This window comes from Mustela erminea, chromosome 2 (assembly GCF_009829155.1).
Source record: "Mustela erminea isolate mMusErm1 chromosome 2, mMusErm1.Pri, whole genome shotgun sequence".
Taxonomy (NCBI): Eukaryota; Metazoa; Chordata; class Mammalia; order Carnivora; family Mustelidae; genus Mustela; species Mustela erminea.
In genome coordinates, this window is record NC_045615.1 from 102,935,179 (window position 1) to 102,957,191 (window position 22,013).

General features: G+C 47.6%; 1 long non-coding RNA gene across 1 annotated transcript; it reads right to left on the reverse strand.

The window, feature by feature from the left end:
• Nucleotides 1-1,463: 1,463 nt before the first annotated feature.
• On the reverse strand, nucleotides 1,464-17,360 carry LOC116583620. Its single transcript, XR_004282808.1, has 3 exons — nucleotides 17,179-17,360; nucleotides 2,978-3,134; nucleotides 1,464-2,036 (listed from the first exon to the last, which is right to left on the reverse strand). It is a non-coding gene; the product is annotated as an uncharacterized LOC116583620 (long non-coding RNA).
• Nucleotides 17,361-22,013: the final 4,653 nt, after the last annotated feature.

Consider the following 22,013-nt stretch of genomic DNA (forward strand, 5'->3'; position numbering starts at 1 on the left):
GTATTTGCTGATGATCTCTTTGGGATGTATTCAAAGGAACCAAACTCACAGGAGACAGGAAAATGACCCCAAAACCAGGGGGGGGGGTGCGCCTGTCTTTACAGAGTGGCCCTGGCTTGGTCTATTTAAGGCTTCCCAACCCACTCCACTGCACTCCCCAACCCCCTAGGACCTGAGGATTGGCACAGGTGATCCCCAAAACTTCTGGTTCCATTGGAGTTGGTCACCCAGACGTATGGATGCCAGATTTAGCAAACAGAAATATGGCACAACCAATTAAATTTTGAGTTTTAGGTAAACAGTAAGTCTAAGGTGTCCCAAACATCACATGGGTGCATTTAGATTGAAAATCAAGTCCTTTAACCCTGCCCAGCCCCTACTCTTGCCTATGCCAACCCTGGCCTCATTCACGCCAACGTGCATCTGACCCACGGCCAGCCTACTCCTCCTCTGCAGACAGGGGTGGTCAGGATTAAATTTTTTCATCCACCAAAGTTCTTAGAACCAGGTCTGGCTCAACAAATGTGGTGCTCCTATCCCCTGGGGGCACCATGTCTTACAAACATTTTATCCCATTCAATTCTTGCAGCCATCTAGCAAGGTTATCATAATCCCATTTTACACAGGAAGAAATCAAAGTTCAATGTAAGGGGCATTTCTCTAACAAAAAACTGCATGCATCTAAGTATGCATTGGGATGATCAGACACACACACGCACAGTGACTGGGCCACTACATACCAGCTACTCAACACATCTACTTAACACATAGTCCTTTCTTTGCATGTGTGATGAGGGCACCTGAAATCTCCCCTTATTGAATTTCTGGCATTCAGTACAGCATTATGACCCACAGTCATCGGGCCATTCATTCCATCTCTCCACCTACATCCCACCTTCTCTCCAAAAGCCACTCTCCCTCTGCTGCACCCCAGCCCGCATCCCGGCCCCACTGGCCAGAGTCAGGAAGCATGGGTAAGGATTCCGGGAGAACGTGAGGCCCCGGGGTAACTTCGCGTGGAGATGTGGGGATTCAGCTCAGTTGGGGGCTCCTGAGACACCCTTGAACAGAGGCTTCTTGGTGTTGGCTTTTTTGATGCCTGGGAGCTTATATTTTTTACAGGAAGGGAGTAGAGAAATAGTAGAGATTACAGTGAAAAAAACCATAGACTTTGGAGTCAGACAGACCTGGCTGGGTCACCACTGGCTAGGTGACCTGGGCCAAGTGGTTTAAACATTCTAATCTCAGTTTGCCGGTCTGCTCAATGGGACCCACCAGCCCTGCTGTCTCTGAGGTCTCAGGACTTGCCACACAGAAGCAGCTAGCTCCAAGAGAGCCAGACAGACAGCTGAGCCTGATGGGCACCTGCTGAGTTTTCCCAGTGACAGTTTTACCTGTCAGCTACCTGAGTCCCTTTCTGAAACATTTCGGGAATGACACGTTTCAGTCCTTGTTCAGCAAGTCTCACAGATGGATCATTTTTAATAGCCTGGGTAAATTCAGGGGACCGAAGAACACTCATTCTTGCTGGAGTGCCAACACGGAGGGGCTTTCTGGATACAGGACTTTTGGTTTTGAAACCTGGGACAGTCCCAGAAAAACCAGGACAGGTTGGCCTCCCATTGCTACTCCTGTCATTATTAATAACCCTTACATGTAGAGTCCCGTTCCTCTTTATAGCACCCTCTATTACCTCTTCCGCCAAGCAACCATTTCCTCCCACTAGCAATTCTCAGTATTTATAAGCGGTGCACGGTTACCGGCAGAGCTTCACAGCCGGTGTTTATTCAAATACTCACACTGCTCTAGGCAGGGGGAGCATCGGGTTGGGGGGGGGGCCACACATTTCAGCTCCCGGGAGCTCCAGGAAACTCAGGGTGGAGAATGCCTCTCTTCCCTCCTCACGCTGCAGGTGCCCTTGAAGGGTGGGCGATGGATCTGTCCTCCCTGCTCGGAGGTGGTCTTCTTCCCAAGCTGTTCCTGGAAAACGAGTGTCTCGTCCCTGAACAAACAACAACCATGGACACAGGGAGACACTGGGGGAAACAGAAACTCTTGAGCTCCTTCTCCTTCCACAAAGATGGCGTCACAACTGTCACTCCTCCCCATGAGCCAAGTCCCAGTGCCAGCCCTCCCAGGAGGGGCCCAGACAGCCGGCGCACCTACCTGCCGCCCCAGGAGCAGAGCCCGCCTTCAGTCTGCACGCAGAGCCAACCACACGTCGCTTGGGTTATGTAATTAAAAACGTGAAGGGGCCTAACTTTCAGCGCCCTGAGCCGGGGCCTGGGTTAAATCTGCTATGTTGTTGCTTTGTTTTGCTCATTAATTTGATCCAGACTTGGGGTTTTTGAGGAACCGTAATGTCCTCAGTGCTCTGAGAAGAACCACAGAGGCTGGAAGGTGCGCTTTGGAGAATGAGAAGCTGCTTCCCCCGGAAACTCAGCCTCCAGAAGGAATCCTAAGGAAGAGTTTGGGGACCTGGGCTCTGCCTCTTACCAACGCTGCGTGCTAGGTCCATCTCTGAGTCCTTCCCTTCCCTGGGAGTGGGACCTAGCTGGGCTCGCCTCCCAGAGCCGTGGTGGCATGGACAGGGAAGCTAGCACACCCGGGAAGCCCCAGGGAGAATGCCAAGCACACAGCTTGGCGTTGAGGAATGGCCCACAGCTTCTAATCACAACAGGAAAAGTGGCAGAACCTGCATTCCTCTATAATGGGGATTGGAAGCCAAGTGCAAAATTGGATATTTTAAGTATGTTTGTTTGATGGAATCCTCAGTGATTTTATATTATTTTAGTATTCCTTCTAGCCCTCCTGGACTTATCTATCGTCAAAATGCCAATAATCACAACGAAAGAACAATAGGGCCACGCTGACAAAGAGCTAAGTGTCTACCAGACTCCCTCTAAGCATGTTGCATGTACCACTCACCCTACTGATCCTCCCAGGGAAAAAAGGAATCGGTAGGTGCCATTCTTACCCCTGTGGTTGAGAAGAGGAAACTGGAGAATGAAGAGTTTCGACGCCTCCCTGGAATTCCAGGGGTGGAGGTGGGTTGCAGACAGCCAGTCTGACTCTGCATTCCATGTTCTAGAGCGCCAGGACTAGGGTCCGGGCTTCGGCCCCCTCGTATGTGTCTGCAGGAGACATAATGAAGGCTCAAGCATTTGGGCCAGTCCAGCAGGAAAGCTTTCCTTACTGAGAGGAGTTTCATTACAGGCAGAAAGGGTCAATGCAGTTTTCCAGTTTTTACAATAAAAATTTAACCAATTTCAAAGAGTGAGCAGGTGCCAGACTTCTTCAGGATCACTGTTGTCCCCAGATCTCTTCGGCGCTGTATCGAGTAAGAGGAGATGGAAGTTGAGTAGACGGGAGAACCTACCTTATTCTAAGAGGAAAATGGGAGAACTGGTGAGAAAGAGGTACAGCATGGGAAAGGAGCAAGTCTTCACCCAAAATGGACCTTGGACTGAGCAAGCTGGGTTCAGGTCCTGGCTCTGCCACCCCCAGGGCTGTAACAATAAACAAGTCACTGCAACTCACTGTGTGACTTTGCTCGGGCTGCTATAATACAGTGCCTGGGGCTGGGGGCTTAAACAACAGACTCATTGTCTCCCTGTCTGGAGGTTGGCAGTCCAAGACCAAGGTGCTGGCCACGTTGGTTTCCTCAGGGCATTGAGGGAGAACCCATTCCATTCGTAGATGCCACCTTCCCTCTGTGTCTCTTCACACTGTTGTCCCTCTCTGTGTGTCTGTGTCCACATGTCCTACTTATAAGGACACAGTCACACGGCATCAGGGACCGCCCGAATGACCTCATCCAGCTGTGATTTCTCTGTAAGTCCCTCTCTCCAAATACAGTCCCATTCTGACATACAGGGAATTGGGGGGGGGTGACAACTTCTGTATAAGAACTTGGGGAGTGGGGAGAGACACGATTCAGCCCTTAACACTCACCAAGTCCCAGCCTCTTGATCTGCACAATGAGATTATTGTATTAATCCCTCCTTCCTTCTGTTTGATTAAAAACTCCTTTTGGATCCTCCCCCAGACTTCATCTTTTTCATCAGTCAACCAACTTGTATTCTTGTCCCATCACATGCCAGGCACTGTGCTAGGCTGGGCAGACCTGAGGATAGTCCCAGAGGGTTTTTTCGGTCAAGAATGGAACTTGGGGCACCTGGGTATCTCAGTGGGTTAAAGCCTCTGCCTTCAGCTCAGGTCATGATCCCAGGGTCCTGGGATCAAGCCCCGCATTGGGCTCTCTGCTGGGCGGGGAGCCTGCTTCCTCCTCTGTCTATCTCTCTCTGTTTGCCTCTCTGTCTACTTGTGATCTCTGTCAAATAAATAAATAAAATCTTAAAAAAAAAAAAAAAAAGAATAGAACTTGGACCACAAGCAAATGCTCTGATAGAAGAAGGTTCTGGATGCTGTGGGAGTCTGGGAAACCCTTCTCCTGAAAGAACAGTGGTTCCCAGAGGAGGAGCCCCAAGCTGGGTCTGGGATAACGATGCAGAGCAGCTCCCCAGGGAGAGAGGGGACAGGGGTACTGAGGGCATTCAGAGCAGCGGGAACCCAGCGAGCAGAGGTGAGGCTGTGGAAAGTAGCCCGCCGGAAAACTGAGATTTTGTCTCTAGATCTTCCTGATCCATACCCACTGACAAGTGCCAGGCTCACTGCTCCAGCTCTTGAACCTGTACTCCCAGACCCCACCTCACCCTCTCATGGCCCAGCCCCGGTTTCAGGTGCCCGTGTGCCCCTTTGCTCTACTCCACAATCCCTGCTGAGCACTGGGAGGGTGAGTGTGCAGCCCAAGGCCTCCAGATAGGTGGGAGTTGCCGTCATTAGCTCCTGGAACCCTCCCCCACCACTTGGTGATGAAGCTTCCATGAACAGTTGCACACACACGTGAGAAAGTGTGTGTGCATGATTGCTTTCAATACAGAGGAAATTAAACTTTCCCCACCTGCAAAATGAGGGAAATAAGACCTAAAACCTAACAGAGTCACTATATGCAAAATGTTCAGAGTGCATCCTGAAAGTTCAAATAACAGTCATCAGCCACTTTAAGTTACAATATTGTTACTTTGTAGATTTACTGTTGCATTAAAATAAAGTACTATAGGGCACCTGGGTGGCCAGTCAGTTGAGCATCTGACTTTTGATTTCGGCACAAGTCATGATCTCAGAGTCCTCAGATTGAGCCCAACGTTGGGCTCTGTGCTTAGTGCAGAGTCAGCTTGTCCCTCTCTCTTCCTCTGCTCTTCTTCCTGCTGGCATTCTCTCCCTTGCTTTCAAATATATAAATATATAAAATCTTTTAAAAAAAAGATAAATAAAGTGCTGTGTGCAAGTGCCCAATAAGCGGTGGGCATACAGCAGTGTCCAATTAGTGATGGATTTTGATTTTAGAAAGCGAGTAAAGGATGCTCTGGTTGGAAAAAATCTGTGTTGATGTCCCTGGACAGAGCTAAAGTAGTTGAAGCTGCCTTTCATTGGCCTCAAGGTAACCAAGTATGGGGTCAGAAGCTGTGAGAACATTTGCTGAGTGCCTTCCATTTTCATTGCTCTGAATTCTAAATTATGTAGCTGAGCTTCCAAGTTAGCAGGCAAGTTATTTAACTGTGAGCAGACAAGTTATTTAACTGTGAATGAAACTTAATAACCACTGGCATTGTCCTATTTTGAGTAGGAGGAAACCCAGGCACAGAGAGGCTCCCTGACTTTCCTGCGATCACACAGCAGTGAGCAGTGACACCAGGGCTCCAGCCGCCAACCTGGCTCAGAAGCCTCCTTCTTAGGAAGCTGAGCCAGTCCTTGGGCAGAAGCAGATCAGTTCCACCGGTCACGCCAAGAGCAGAAGGGGGTATCTGTCTGAACCATGTGGAGACCCGAACCGCATGGACAGAAGTACAGGCCAGGCCCAAGCTGCCCAAGCCCGCCAGACTGTCCCGTCACGGTTGGCTCCCTCGCACACGCAGTTAACTAGCCTGAAACTACCGTTGCAAATCTCTTTCCTGTTTTGACAACTCCCCTGTCCACCATGTCGCTGCTCTTGGATAGGTCCCCCTCTGCTGGCTTCTGGAGCTCAGTGGTGTTTCCATGAGGATCCTGGGGAGGGGCAGGGGCTTGGGAATTAGTCCATGGAAAGTTGCACAAATGGATGGTTTGAAGGGCAGTTAAGAGTTCACACTCTCCCTTGGCCTCCAGGGAGCAGAGGCCTTCGCCTTCACAGATTTCTCACCCCCACTCTGAATGGGGATTCTCTGTGTCCTGGTCACTCACTGTAAGGACATGGCCAGCACTGCACTCCCACTTCCACTTCCATCCCAGCTGGGTTGTGTGTGTGTGAGAGAGACAGACAGACATACACGGAAACAGAGACGGATGAGCCTTGCCACTAACGAGCTGAGTGACCTTAAGAAGTCACTCACGGTTTTAGGACTCCATTCTCTCTGCTGGAAAATGAAGGGTTTGGATGACATCCACAGAGTTTTCAAACCCAGAAGAATCCTAGAAATTTCTGGATGTGCTTGGCCTAGTTTAAAACCCTGGGCTAAATAAAGAGTGAATTCTCTTCCAGAATTCTGTTACAGAGAGTGGCAGCACCCTGAACCTTCACTGAGCCCTTCTGATGCCGGCTGCCGTCCTCAGGGCTGGGGTGCAGACAGGTATTATGTCTATTTTTCCCACATTTTGCTTCATGCCAAATTACTATTACCTTAATAGTAGCTTCTTCCAACCTATGAATTGATGGAACAATCAAGTAATAAGTATTTCCTGCCAGCGGAGGCCTAGGAAAAAGCTGGAACCAGCCTCAGCTGGTCCCCAAATTCCAATTCCACAATCTCTCTGAGCTCAGAGCCACTTCTGCAAATCATGGGTACTGATGCCTCCCTCATAGTCAGTGGCACCTGGAGGTGTGGACAAATGTGAACAAACACATCGGCCATCTTCAGGAAAAGGCCAATTTCTTTTTCCTAAAATAATCCAGGCTTGATGGTCCCTATTATACAGATGGGGAAAGTAAGACCCAGAGAGAGCAAGGGTCTTATCTGAGGTGACATGGCTAGCCAAGTTGCCATCAAAAACCCAGATTCCCTCACTCCAGGCTGCAGGAGGGACATCAGATAACCTGCCCTCCATGCTGCTATTATGGGGGATTTCACGAGCAGCCCCAATTCCTCTCCTCTCCCTGTGTCCACCCTCTTCGCCATGTGATTTCTCAGTTTATTCCTCTCAAAGAAAGAGGAATACCTTCTTCCCCTCTTTGACTTTGGGTTCAACCATATGACTTGGGTCAATGGAATTTAGCAGGTACGATGCCACCAGTGGCTTGCATGTGTTTTCATGACCAGACTTCCATGCCTTTGCAACAAGGAGAAGATGCCTGGGTTGACCTGGCTTAGCACACTGAGAGGTGTTTAGAGCACAGCCTCGCTGCCCACATGAGCCTGACCGACTGAGATCAGTGGGCCAAGCCCAGCCCAGATCAGTCAAGATCCAGGAGACCCATGAGCTAAATGAAGACAGATTTGCTGTTGAGATTCTGGACTTGCTTGTCATGCAGCAGGCTTGGGGACACTCATACACCACCTCATCTCTCTTTGGACTACAGTGGCAGCAATCCACCTCCATGAGCAGTTCAGTGCCCCAACGGCCTACCCAGGGGCTAAGCTATAGGACAAATGCAGTACGTCTTCTTGAACCATCCATGTACTTGCATAAGACATTCCACACATTATGTCTATGGTAAAAAACATACTTGATTATAATTTACTGCAAGATGCAAAGTTGGCATGAATTGAGATAAAATAAGAGACTTAACGTACATTTTCTCTATTGGCGGGCAGGGGGGAGAGGAACCACTGTAAGCTTCCCTCTAGAACCTCCAAGACAGTCTCTCTCTGACAGGAAGTGCTTCTGTGGGAAAATGAAACATTGTTCTCAGGGGAAGTTGGGCCGAGAAACACTGGAGAAAAGTTCTAGTGTTTTCCAGCACATGGCCTTAGCAAGCCACTGCCTCTAGGAGCCTCTTTTTCTGTCATTAAATAGATGGGCCCAGGTTACCACCCAGGAGTGTTCAGAAAACCAAGGAACAGAAGGGAAGGTAGGCTGCAAGCATATGGCGTGGATGACTTTATGGCTTAGTAAGTAAATAAAAACAACAAAAAGTTTCTGTTGGCACAAACATGCCTTTCAATCTTCCTCTAGCAATAGTCCTTAGAAACTACACGCAGTCAATTCTGTCTCTTGGAATTCAAGAGAACCACACACTACTCAGGAGGGACCTCTGAAATCACGGCATGCTCCTGCCAAGCCCTGACGAGTGGCTTTAACACTGGCACTACTATTATTCATCATTCAGGAGTGTTTACAGAGGCCAGTGGGGGGTGGGGCACTGTCCGGAACCCCCAGGCTGACACGGTCTCTTCCCTGCAAATAAACGAAGCCTTGAAATATTGTGTTTTTATGTGTGCCTTGGGCTTTCTTAAAAATAGCATGCCCTGTGCTGTGTTTTCCTTGCCTTGCTTTCATGCTCTCGTTCTGAGCAGGAGGAAAAGGTGAATGAGGAATTTGCAGGCAGCTGAATACATAGGGATTTTCAGAAGCCTCTAAGTCCAGTGATATCTCTGGACCCTCTGGGTTTGGATGCCAGAGCAGCTGGCTGCCCAAATGAGAAATCCGGGGTTCACCCTCCACTTCCCCCCTTCTGCCCCACCTCCATGGGCTGCCCAGCTTGCCCTATTGGTTGTACCTCTGACCTCCCCCACTATGACCCCCTTCTCCTCCCCCCACAAGTCTAGAATCACTGCCTCTGACTTTGACCATGTGCATCAGCCTCATTGCCACTCCCCTCCCATCCAGTCTCCCCCACAACAGAGCCCTCTTTCTGAATCCAAGATCTAATGGCATCTTCAGTAGAGTTTGTATTGCCAATAGGTAAGAGATCCAACTTCCTTAGTTTAGAATGCAAAGACCCTTCCAACCTGGCTCCAGCCCTCCTATTCAGCCTCATCACCACCCTTCCCTCCCTGGAACAAGACCCTTGAGCCATGCCAATATGACCATAATTCCCCATCTGCAGTGCTTTCTCCTGCCTGGTAGGCCTCCCTTTCTCTGCCTGGGAGACTTCCATTTGGCCAATCCATCCTAAGTGAAGTATGACTTCCTTGGGGAGGATTTTCATTCATCAGCAAAAGTTCACCAAGTCCTTGGAGACAGGACCAGGCCCATGGGCATGGGACTTGTTCAGGCACACAGGGCCTCACACATCAAAGAGCCCTATGCTTGGTTTAATGCTCTACCATCAACATCTTGACATTCTTAATAATTTTATCCTTGAGCTTGTGCTTTGTAAGTGAAGTCTGATGGGCCAACAGAGTGTGTCCATGAGCAGAGGAGATACAGAGTGTATGTATGCCTGGTGTTCTGCCCTTGCATTCACAAACAGGGTCTTTGGGAGACCCCATGAGCACAGAATACTGATGGACTTACAATGCAGAGTCCAGGAAGATACAAAGCAAGTTCAAAGTAAGCGTGTGACATCTGTGACTGGAAAACAGGGGCTCTGATATCTCCTGGAGGTCAGACTTTTTATTACAACCAGAACCTCTGTCAGATGCAGAAAGAGGGTATTGGCATTCTTGGTACTAACGACCAAGGATCCTTATCACAGCCTTCTTCATTCTTGTTACATCCCTGTATTAAGCAGTCACTTACACTGAAAGTGATAGGGTAGCCCTCTCTTTCCTTCCAGTGCTTCCTTACTCATCAGTGAACTGAGGCCAGAGAGCATTGGGAGACTGTGTGTGTATCTAGAAATAAGATAAAAATGGTTGAGTGAATTTTGTGCAGTGTTTCCACAGTTCTGAGAAGAAAGAAATGTGTGTGTGTATGTGTGTGTGTGTGCGTGTGTGTGTACTACCAGATATGAAGACGCAGTTCCGGAGTATTCGCATACAAGTTAAATGCTCTTATATTTTCATTTTTCCAGTGTATCAGAAAATTTAAAGGTAAATGATAAAATTCAGGCTAATACATTTTTGTTTTTATTTATTTAGACAGCTATCAAGTAGTAAACTTCTATTTTTTTTTTAAGATTTTATTTATTTATTTGACAGACAGAGATCACAAGTAGGCAGAGAGGCAGGCAGAGAGGAGGAAGCAGGCTCCCCGCAGAGCAGAGAGCCCGATGCGGGGCTCGATCCCAGGACCTGAGATCATGACCTGAGCCGAAGGCAGTGGCTTAACCTACTGAGCCACTCAGGCGCCCCTAAACTTCTATTTTTTCCAAGCTTTTACTTAAATTTCAATTAACATTCACTGCAATATTAGTTTCAGGTGTAGAATTTAGTGACTCATTGCTTCTGTACCGCATCCAGTGCTCATTACAAGTGTCCTCCTCAGTACTTATCATCCATTTAACCCTGAAGCAGTAGATTTTTAAAAACAACATCATAGGGGGCCCTGGGTTGCTTAGTCGGTTAAGCATCTGCTTTCAGCTCAGGTCATAATCCCAGGGTCCTGAGATTGAGCCCTGAATCGGGCTCCCTGCTCAGTAGGAAGTCTGCTTCTCCCTCTCTCTCTGCTGCTTCCCCAGCTCATGGTCACTCTCTCTCTCTATCAAATAAATAAATAAAATCTTTTTTAAAAAAGATAAAAACACCATCATAGGTCAAGAAAGAAACCACCAATGAAAAGAAACATTATGGCCATTCTTGGTCATTCTTTTTCAAGCATACATGCATTTACATGCCTACACACACACACACACACACACACACACACACACACACACACACTGCAATGGCTTTTTCACAAGGCTAGAGGTGAGATGTACTTGGGTACCTCTCAGACTCTGAAAGAAACCACCTTGCTCTGATGTCTTCTCTGTGGATGTCCACTCCTGGACACGGTCCTAGAGATGCAAGGGCTTGTCTAGTGCCCAAATTGAAGGAACCTTAGCAACACAAGTGTCAACTCTACCCATGTAGTTACACATCATTGCAATTTCCTGTGTGTGTGTCTGCCTTGTATGATTCATTTTATTGAATGAATGAACAGATTGATTAATAAATCAAAGGATCAAAGAATCGAAGAAAGATTATCAAGCCAGAGTAACGACTGCTGAGTTTGGTCCTGCTATGGCAGGGCCTGGTGGACCTGCAGATCTGGTGGTACACTGGTCACACCATGCTGAGCTGGGACGGGTAGCCGGGCCAATGGTGTCAAGGTCCAGGTTTCGGAGCTATTGGATGGATACGTTCGAGGATGGGTTTTGGAGCCAGACAGGGTTCAAATCATGCCTTTCCTGCTACCTTCTGTGACTTTGGGCAAATTACATGTCCCTTCTAAGACTCAGAATATCCATAAAAGGGGGAGGGAAATACCTTGTAGGATTTTTAAAAATGATCTTATATAATGTGTATTTTAACACTGGCAATTCCTGGCAGCAAGTGCTACACTTATTTTCATCCCTAGACACACACAGAAATCTTAAGGCAGCCACTACAGGAGGAAATAGCTTTCAAGGTCATAAGAGCTTTCATCTGTGCTACTTGGCACGTGAGATGTTTTTCATGTACTGGCTTGTGTGGTTAACTGATGGGAAAGAAATAGAACAACAGGCAGAACACTCAATAAACATTTACTGAACTGAACGTAATCCAGATCCCTCCCCGGCTCCCTGTTTTTATTAAAGGCAAAGTCGTACCCACTTCCCAACCCCTTCCCCACCTGCCCCTCTCCCCATTCTATACCATCAGCTACCTATCCTACCTGGCTTTGTCTTCATGGATTTGGTCCAAACACTGGCTGAGAGCTATGACATGGCTGTGTTGGTCCCTGTAAGTCTTGTAGGGAGCAAGCCAGAAGAGGGCGCTGCCCTCACAAAACTTACAGTCTGGCGTAAAAGAACAGACCCTGAATACACACATTTCCACTGCATACTGGGGTCAGGGTTCCAGCAGGTTAGAATGGGGCAGAAGATGCGTTATCAATGTGTGGGAGGAGAAAAGACTCTTCTGAGAAAGAGTTGGGGTGTGTAGTAGGAGAAGAAGCTGGCCAGGCAAAACAAAACAAAACAAAATACAAAAACAAACAAACAAACAAACAAACCATGAGAAGGGCTTTAACACCAGCAGAAATAGCACATGCAAAGGCCCTGAGGTAGAAAGGAGTTCTTTGGGTGTGGCAGGAATGCAGTGAGCAAGGCAGAGACGGAGAAACAGCAGCTCACATTTACTAAGGACTTAGGTTGTGCCGGACACTGTCCTAAGGGTTCCAAAAGTATTGACCCAATCCTCACAACAATCCTATGAGAGAAGGTTCCCACCCCCCCATCATTTTACAGGTAGAGAAGCTGAGATCCAGAGAGGCCAGTCCAGAGACCACCCAGATAGTGAGCAGTGGAGCCTGGATTCTGTCTCAGGTAGCCTTGCTGTAGACTCTGCCTAACCCATGGAGCTGCCCTCCACAGAGGCTGCCTCAGCATCCCAGGGAACTCTATGCACCATGTTAGAGACCCTGTGTTTCCTTTGTTCTTTAGCTTTGAACCCCCATTCTTCTACTTGCCAAGTGTATGCTTTTAGACAAGTTACTCAACCACACTTTCATTTCACAAGTATTTTTATGTACATAAATGTGCCAGGCAGAGTGGTGAGGGTGGGAGAAGAGACATAGTGTGAGTAAAAGCATGTGTGGACCCTGCCATCAGAGTACTCACAGTCTATTTGAGGAAAAGAGGGTAATTGCATAGTCAAATCAAGAGAAGGACTCTGAAGGCAAGGGGCAAAGTTTTGGGAACGTTCCTCAAAAAGTTGAAAATAGAGCTGCTCTATGGCCCAGCTATTGTATCACTAGGTATTTACCCCAAAGATACAAATGCAGTGACCCTAAGGGGCACCTGCATACCAATGTTTATAGTAGCAAATTCTACAATAGTCAAACTATGGAAAGATCCCAGATGTCAATCGACAGATTAATGGAAAAAGAAGATGTGGTACACACACACACACACACACACACACACACACGAATATTACACAGCCATCAAAAAATGAAACCTTGCCATTTGCAACAATGTGGCTGGAACTAGAGGGTATTATGCTAAGTGAAATAAGTCGATCAGAGAAAGACAATTACTATACAATCTTACTGATATGAAGAATTTAAGAAATAAAGCAGAGGATCAGAGGAGAAGAGAGATAAAAATGAGAAACAAGAAGAAACAAGAGAGGGGGAGATAAACCATAAGAGACTCTTAATCTTGGGAAAGAAACTGATGGTTGCTGAAGGGGAGTGGGGTAGAGAGTGGGGTGACCAGGTGATGGACATTGAGGAGGGTATGTATTGTGATGAGAGCGGAGTGTTGTGTAAGACTGATGAATCGCAGACCTGTCCCCCTGAAACAAATAATACATCACATGTTCATTACAATAAATAAATAAGTAAATAACTAAATGCAATGGATTTCTGGGGAAAAAAAAATAAACAGGAAGAGGAGGATAGCACATGAACTTTACTGCTTGCTAACTATGCACCAGACACTATGCAAAGTCTGTACATATTAACCAACAGTCATGTGATTTATGTATTATTACAACCCCCATTTTATAGATGAGGAAAAAGGGGGCTCTCTGTGCCCAGTCACACTGGTCTTCCTACTGTTTCCTACCGATACTGTACTTCTTTCTGCAGTCATGGCTTTGCACATGCTGTTCGCCTGTCCTGAATATCCTTTCCATCTCGAGCTGTCAGACTCTCAAACAAAACAACAAAAACAGAAGGTCCAGTTAAATTTGAATATCAGATAAACAATGAAAAAAATTTAGTGTAAGGAAGTCCCATGCAGCATTTGTTGTTTATGTGAAATTCAAATGTAACTGGGTGCTCTGTATTTTATTTGGCAACCTTCTTTTGACCTCAAACTCATTACTTTCTTTGCCAGTCTCAGCTTGAGTGCAGATTCCTTAAGGGAATGTGTGAACCCCCTCATTATAGCTCCTCTCTCCCTCTTCCTCCTCTTCCTTTTCCTTTTCCCTTCCTTTCTCTTCCTCTTCCTTTTCCCTCCTCTTTACTTCCATTGTCTCTCTGTTTCTCTCTCTCTTTTTCTACCACCTCCAGCCACTTCTAGATCCCCATCACTGGACCCCTGTAGTTACCTTCTGTCTTCATTTAAGAAAGAAGTGATTAGATTCTAATAAAAATTCTGATCAGAAAACCCAGGAGGGGCACCTGGGTAGCTCAGTGGATTAAAGCCTCTGTCTTTGGCTCAGGTCATGATCCCAGAGTCCTGGGATCGAGTCCCCATCAGGCTCTCTGCTCCCAGAGAGACTGTTTCCTCCTCTCTCTCTCTGCCTGCGTCTCTGCCTACTTGTGATCTCTGTCAAATAAATAAATAAAATCTTTAAAAAAAGAAAGAAAGAAAAGAAAACCCAGGAAATGAATGTTTTGTTTAGAGTCAGCTGAAGCTCTTCCACAACAATGTTGTGGAACATTGTTCATGTTGAACAATGTTCAAGCTAGGTATGATAATATATGCAAAAATTGGAAGACAATAGCTCATGAATGACATTAGCTGCTATAGAAAGGCCATGTATGGGGTGCCTGTGTGGCTCCGTCAATTAAGCATCAGACTCCTGATCTCAGCTCAAGTCTTGATCTCAGGGCTGTGAGTCCAAGCCCTGTGTTGGGCTCCATGTTGGGTGTGGACCCTACCTCCCCCCCCCGAAAAAAACTGCTATTTATGACAGGATATGGGTTCAACTGCTACAGCTGAGGATAAACTTTTGTTTCTCCCTCACATATGTACACTAGCCAGGCAGGTGCCATGGTGCAAGCTTCTCATCATACTGTGTTACCCCTATGATGTTTCTTTAGAGTCTGTCCCTGACCATTCCAATATCTGATGTCTCTATGCGTCTATTTCTATGGTCTGTTATTTCTGTGAATTATCCCTCATGGAGTCTTTTTTCCTCACTTGCTTGATTATGTTAGTTAAATGAATAAACAAATGCTCCCACAGAGTCCACTAACACTTGCATTTCAACCAGTAGGAAGGGAAGAAAGGGTGCCAGAGAGGGTACAGCCCTCCACCTAAAGGCACAGCTCAGAGCTTACACAAGTCACATTCATACCTTCAACAAAAAGACAGAGCTAGTTGCAAGGAATGCTGGGAAATGTAGTCTTTACTGTGAGGATGGCCATTTGCTTAGCCAAAATGTCAGTCTTCTATTACCATAGAGAGGAGTAGTGAATATCAGAACACACCAATGATCTGCCAACAGCCAAATTCAGAAGTCATTCAAAATAGTTCCGACTGGCACATCCTTCTGCTTAGGCTCTGTTCTAGCTATGAGGAATGAGGACACAGGGCCCCTGGACCCAGGGTGGCCAGGAAGACAGAGATGCGGGGGGAGTAACAAAACATAGAAACAAATCTTACGGTAATTAGGACAAGCAGTTAAGTGTGATAGTTAATGCCAGCCACAATGAAAGGGCAAGTTTTTCACTGCACTTGCTCGTAAATTCAAAACAGCTTCAATGAAGGAGAAACAGATTGAAAAACTTCTGTGAATAAATATATTCACAGAATATATGTACAGAGAGAGAGAGACTTCAGTTTAGCCTAAACCTCGAAGAACATCAGAATTGGATTATGTCACATAACAAGGGACAACAGTTGATTCTAATGAGAAAAGTTACCACATCGTACTGATGTGTTTGTAGTACTCTTAAAACTGGTCCTTATTTTATGTCTGTATTTATGTCTGCCAATTACTGAGTAGTTAGTTGAACATTTGTGTTGCTATTTAAATAAAAGCAAACCCATGTGTAATCTCTCCTCTCCTTTGCTCCACGAAGTTTTAATGAGTGCCCGCTCTCTCCTGGGTACAGCTCCAGGCAGGCCAGGCAAGGATGTGGACATGGCAAAGACTCAGCTTTCTCCCCCAGCATGTGTGCACCGCCCCCACAAGGTGTAACCAGACGACCTACTTACTCATTTGCAGCAGCAAATAGCTTTATTAAAACACACACACACACACATGCACACACACAAACAAACAAACAAACAAAAACACAGTTTTTGGAGAAAGGTAGTCCTGGGTTCTAATGCTTCCTCCCCAGCTTCCTACTTGTGTGGCCTTGGGTAAGGAGTGTCACCTCACACGTGAGGATCTCATGAGACCTGGAAGCCAGCAGATGGCACAGTGTAGACAGGAGAGCAACAGGCTTGGAGACCGGGTGGACTTAGTTGTTCATCTTGGCTCTGACACCGCTTGGGTGACCAACCATGCTGGTTCGTGCAGAAATGAATATGGAAATCTTAATCCTAAACCCAGGACAGACCCACACAAACGAGAACAGTTGGTTCACCAGATACTGGGCAATCCCAGGTAAGTTACACAACCCCTCTGAGCACCAATTTCCTCAAATATGAAAACGGGAATAATAATGTCTACTTTGCAGGAGAGCTGTAAAAAATGAAAAAGTGCTTGTGCAGACTCACCACCATCATGATTATTAATAGTATTAACATCCCCTCTTCCTGAGCTCCTATTTTATAATGGCCAACGCCCTAAATTTGCCAGGAGGGTTTATACAACTCTGCCAGCCTATTTTAAAGTAACCACTTTGGGGCGCCTGGGTGGCTCAGTGGATTAAGCCACTGCCTTCGGCTCAGGTCATGATCTCAGGGTCCTGGGATCGAGTCCCACATCGGGCTCTCTGCTCGGCGGGGAGCCTGCTTCCCTTCCTCTCTCTCTCTGCCTGCCTCTCTGTCTACTTGTGATCTCTCTCTCTGTCAAATAAATAAATAAATAAAATCTTTAAAAAAAAAATTTAAAGTAACCACTTTGACAGGCCATCTCTCTGATGCATTGTGTCTCCAGCGATGGGGCCGAGGAAGGCTTACAGCCCTGGGAGGGTCTCCCATATCCGGCGTCTGAGTCCTCACGTCCCTCCTGTACAGCTCAGGCCTCAGGTCAGCTATAAACCTTCCCTCCAACTCCTTGTTTGTTACAGACATTGCTGGGCTCTGCAGCTCCAAGACAACCCAAGGACGACCTTGTCCAACCTCATCTTAATTGCATTCAAAAGTTCTTCCTAAAATTAATTACCAAGAAAAAAGAAGCCAAATACAGCTAGTGTTTCTTTGTCAAAGGAAAAATAACTCACCATTCATTCCAAGTAAAATTGCTTCATAACCCAATGATTTCATCTGGCTTCCCAGGCTCCCAGAAGACACTGGAAGTCCTTAGGATACCACGAAGTGCAGCACCCCGATCCTGTCTCAGAGAGGTGTGAATTTGCAGGAATGTGGAAGCCTCTCCAACCTCCTTGGTTCTGTCATAGATTGCCTTCCTCTTTTCCAGAACCTTTAGAATGGGAAACATGCACACTGAATGCAAATTTAATCCATTTGTGCAGACAGAGAGGGTGGTTCTAAAGGGAAAATGCCAGAGCATTCTTTCCCACCCTCCCCCCCCCACTTTTTTTTTCCTTAAAGAAGGAAATACAGACATATTGACTTTATAGGAAGGCTATCTTGGAGCTAAACTTGTACTCTGATTTCCCATCTGAAGAAAGTTTTAGGTTGCAGACTGGAGCCACTTTCTAGAAGTTATCAGAATATTGCCCCTGCCCCAGCAGAGGCCACCTGAACCACGACAGGTTGGCATTCACAACCCCAGGAGAGAATCCAGGCAGAGGAACACACAAAGGCTTCCAGGAGACCCTCTTCTTGGTCCTTCTTAAGAGGAGGTTTGTTCCCACTCATGCCTCATGGACCTGGAAGGCTTCCATGTCTAACCAATCATGGACAAGAGGCCCAAGGCGCCATGATTCATTTTGATAAACCAAAATCCCAGCCCTGTGGCTTGGCTGGAGGCAGCCTCTCTTGAAGCCCATGGTTGTAAGGAAAAGGTTATGTTGGGGTTCTATAGAAACAGAAGAAGTTGGGGGATAGATATTAATAAAAGCACATAGTCCTCCAGGGTTTGCCATGTGCCAGACACTTTTTTTTTCATGCAGCCTATTGGTGGCATAGTGGTCACTCTCAACACATGGCCCCCACCCCCTCACCTGGCCCAGGAATACCCAGATGCATCCATGGCTTGCTGTATTTCTCTCCTGAGGGTGTTCTCTGGTCACTGGGCCATGCTTGGCCCACACACCAGGCAGGCTGGTAGTTCTGGGGCATTAATGCCCGGAGTTGGATGATAAATCACCCCAGCTTCTTGTCTCTCACGGGACATCTCTAATGCATGTTCTGTACACTCTCTCAAAGAACATATAAATTATTTGGATCAAATCTATGTGGGGGCTGTCTGTCTTAGGAGAGCCCAACCTAATTATTGGACAACTTTATTACTGTGCCTATTGTGTGAATGCATCTGCCAGATTTGGGGGCCACCAGATTTGGAGATCCACCATAAATCCAGTGGTGATAAGTGGCAGTAGAGCTGCCCCTCACTCCTGTGTTCTTCCATTGCCTCATATCAGAAAGTTTTGTCCATCAGTGTCATAGCCTGGTGTTAACACTGTTAAATGAGCATGACAAAGAAATGTCATCACCTGCACATGGATCCAGAGTTCTTCAAAGATCATAAAGCCCCTGCCCACCATTTGCTCCTCTGAGCCTCACCCTATTCTATGACATGGGCATGGATATTTCTTTCCTACCATTCTGCCCACGGGAACATAGAGACCTTGGAATATCAAGAGAATTCTCCAAGGCCACCCAGATAGGAAGCAGCAGAGCTGGGACTGGAAGGCAAGTCTCCATCATCATCATGATTGGCCAGAGGCTTTAGGTGGCATTGGCATGAGAGCCCATTGTTATGACAAACTAATCCTGGAGGAAATTTTCCCAGGAATAGAGAGCCCCACCCTTGAAGAGTCAACAGTGATGAGTGACTTTCATAAACATGAGTCATTGTCAGAGAAGCAGTCCTCTCTCCTGAGGTCCTCCTTCAACTGGCCAAGTCGGAAGGACCAGCCCCGCTGCCAGGGAAGCCACGCCGGGTCAGATTCTCTAGCATGCCTGGGAGTTTGGAAGCCCACAGTCTCAGCAACATGGCTCATCAGGCAAAGGGAGTCTTGGCCTCTTGGTGGATCCTGAGCCAGTATTGTGTGGCTGCATCCCTCTGGGAGAACCTTAAACCAAATTTGATGGGAACCCGCATCCGGAGGGGCTGTTGAGTCAGGAAGCAGTGAGATATTCAGGCTTGTGGAAGGCTGGAGCTGGCAGGGTGCTTGCAATTAGCAGGGCCAACACTCTTAGTCACAGATCAGGAAAATGGGGCCCAGAGAGGCTGAGTGAGTTACTCAAGGACCCATCACTCATGAATTAGAGAAAGCCAGGAATCAAATCTGTGTGTTTTGGCTCCCAGTCCACTGCCTTCTCCCTACTAGCCATTTTGAATTAAAGAGGAAAATAGTTATTCCTCAGGCTTGAGCCATTTTGTCTTCACAACATGCCTGTGAGGATGGAGGGAAGAGACTTTCTTTTTTCCTAAGAAAAGAAACTGAAAGCCAGAGTAACTTTGCTGGGATCACTCAGTTCATCAGCCCCTTGTGGCAGCAATGGATGCCTGCATGATGGGAAGACAAGGGAAGAGAGAAAGAGAGGCTGGCTGGGGCATGGGTCCCTAACCTTTGCCAACCCTGGATGGGACTCCCAGCAGTCTCCCAGAGTCCTAAGGCCTAGGCAGTCTTTTAGAGAGAATGATCTGTCTGACTTGGACAAATCAGCCACTTAGTGTCCAGGATCCAGGGAACTAATCCTGTCCCATTTTCAGAAACCTAATCTTTTGGGTATCATTGAGTAACTTTTTAAAAAAGCTAATCTTAAAGAATCTCTGAAGCTTTTTGCCAGCACTTCCTACCATCTCCTCACATCTCTGCCCTCCTCATTCCCCTCCCACAAATGTACTAGAGATACGGGATTAAGAGAAGAGCTGTCCAAAGATCTTCCCAGCTGAAACATCACTAAGACTTTCCCTGGTGTCTACCCCATTCTATCTCTCACTTATCTCCTTCCATGACAACCTGCAGGGTAAGGATGCCATGTTCAATGTTCTATCATGGCCCAAGGTTTTCACCTGCTGGCTGAACAGTGCTTGATTTGGGTTTTCTCAGAGATCTGAGGTCCTCAGAAGGAAACTGAGGCCTTGGAAACTGTCCCCCATGGAAACTGGGGGACAAGGGTGGACGTTTGCTCCCCTGCCCGGGTTGCTAGCCTTGCTCCATCTCTGTTAGGCCTTCATTTAGTCTCTCAAAGAATGTCTGTGGTTGCTCCCTGCAGACCTGCCCAGGTAGTGCAGGGATGAGTCCCCTTTCTGCAGTCAAGTTAACAGCCAAGGAGGAAAGAGGACACAGGACACAGGATGTGGGCCCAGAGCAGTGAGGGGAGGGGAGAGTGTGGCCAGGTTGTATGCTTGCATCTCCCAAGACCAAAGGGGATGGGGTGCCAGCTAGGTCAGGGAGGGCTTTTCAGAAGTGATTTGAGCTGAGGAACATCACTCTCCTGTTGTTGGTGGAGGTGGGGGAGGAGGCAAAATCTCATTCGGCCACTTCCTGCCACAATAGGAAGAAGAAGAGTCAGAAGAGGAAGAAGGTGGGGAAGGGTTTGAAGAGAACAAAGTAAGCAAAACCACAGAGGGGTGCTTGGTAAAGTGTTTATGCTCTATTCTGAAGCTTAGAGTGTTCTAGAGTATTAGAGCCTAGAATATTCCAGAGCTCAGAAAATTGAGGACACCTTGGCAAGGAGGGTCTGGAGAAGGTGGCAGGAACCAGGTGGGGTCTACTGAAGAACGTGGATGTCCTCCAGTCATGGAAATGTCAAGGGGGTGGTGACAGAGGCAGGTGGGTGGAGGTGAAAGGGGCACAGATGGAGACACTGAGGATTGGAGAGCATCCACCTCCGTGCTGTTCTAGGCTGTTGCCTGTATGCTTTCCCTCTGTCCTCCTACAGGGCTGGGAGGTGGGGCCCACTGTTGTCCCCCTTCTATAGATGGAGAAGCTGGGACTTAGCTCATTAACATGCCCAGCACTTGAAGCTGGAAACCCAGAGCCCACCGCTTGGAGGACCACCCGATGCCCTGCAAGCCCTCACCTCAAACCAACCCTGCCCTGCAGCCCAGTTTCAACCTGACCCCAAAAATCCCTTCCTCACTTGCTTACCAAACTCCCATCAGCATCTGACAACAACAACATCAAGAGAAAGGCCCAGAGGATCTGATGCACGCTTCAAGGGATGCCAAGATCTTAATGTTACCCAGCTGTGCAGAGGGCCTGGCCGGGGACCTGGCCGGGGCAACCAGAGGCCCATGACTCAGATGGGTGGGTGGGAGTGGTGAGTCAGGGCCCGTGACAACGAGCTGCCATGTGCCCGGGAGCTCCTTGCGGGAAGGAGCGGGCGCCGGGACATGCTGGGACACCCCAGATTTGCTAGATATGGGCTGCTTCTGCCATGCCTCAGTGCCTTTTGTTAACCCCCTCACTTGAGCACCGGTTCTTCCTGCCCTCGGAGAGCCTCCCATCTGGGGTGTCCTCCAGGCATCTCTGAGCAGCACTGGGTGGCAGCTGGCAATCACAACTTTGACCAAGAATTCCACGTTGCTTCCAATAAAGTAAATCCAGAAGGAGCTGCTTAGGAAGCTGGATCCTCAAGGCGTTCATGTCTCCAGAGCTCTGGGACACCAGGGCTTGATTAACAAGGCCATTCTCTTTAGCAAGACAGGCTCCAAGAAGAACCTCCAAGGTAATCAGACAAAGGGAGTATATCCCAGCCCCCTGCCCAGACCCTTAACTTCTTTCCCACTGGCTTTCTGATCGCTGGATGTTTTATACAGCATTTAAACTGTGGTCCATGTTGGTTCCCTTTGCCTGGGTTCCCCAAAGCACAGAGAGCAGGCAGAGGTACAGCAGGAGAGAAGAAACATGTCCTAGTCCAGACACTAGACCAGATGTGGCCCCAGCTGTGCTCCAGAGAGCTGCTCTGCAGACAC